This window comes from Austrofundulus limnaeus, unplaced genomic scaffold (genome assembly GCF_001266775.1).
Source record: "Austrofundulus limnaeus strain Quisiro unplaced genomic scaffold, Austrofundulus_limnaeus-1.0 Scaffold790, whole genome shotgun sequence".
Taxonomy (NCBI): Eukaryota; Metazoa; Chordata; class Actinopteri; order Cyprinodontiformes; family Rivulidae; genus Austrofundulus; species Austrofundulus limnaeus.
The window spans coordinates 203,366-203,978 of record NW_013953192.1 but is presented as its reverse complement, the minus strand read 5'-3'; positions in this window follow the sequence as shown (position 1 = coordinate 203,978).

Below are 613 nucleotides of genomic sequence, written 5' to 3'. Positions count from 1 at the left end.
AACACAATAAAAGAATTGTGGTATTGTTAAGCTTTAGGTTATATCTGTTGTGTAATGGCTCAAAGAGAAGCCAGTCTGAAGCCATGTAGCCACTAGCCTTCTTGCTTTTTGAAGCACATTCGCTCACATCTTCTTGTTGAAATCTAAAGTAAACTGGATTTCACAACGATCCATCCACTCACATACCTGGCAGCTAAAACAAACAGAGGCTTGCACATCCACACAGCTGAAACCCACTGAAGGCACCTGAACCGATCCCTCTCACTAACCTCTTTCTTTCTCAAGCTGCCCTTGAGCTTTTCTATTACCGCATGGAAAGCACCTCGCAGCCCCTGACAAGCGCAGCGGATCGACACTAAATCAGAAATCAGTGCCAGCCGCAGATCTGAGCCACCATGAAGGTCACAGGGCCCACACTGCATGTCGTCTCAATCAGGCCAGCATACACAGACAGGGTGGTGTGTGTAGCTGTGTGTGTGTGTTTACTGTATTTATGAGCAGCAACAGGAGACACACTGAGGGGAAGAGATAGAAGAGTGGAAGAAGAGGCTCAGGGAGAAGTTTAAAATCAATGCAGAAAGAGGTGTAAAGATAAGAGAATACGGGGGGGGGG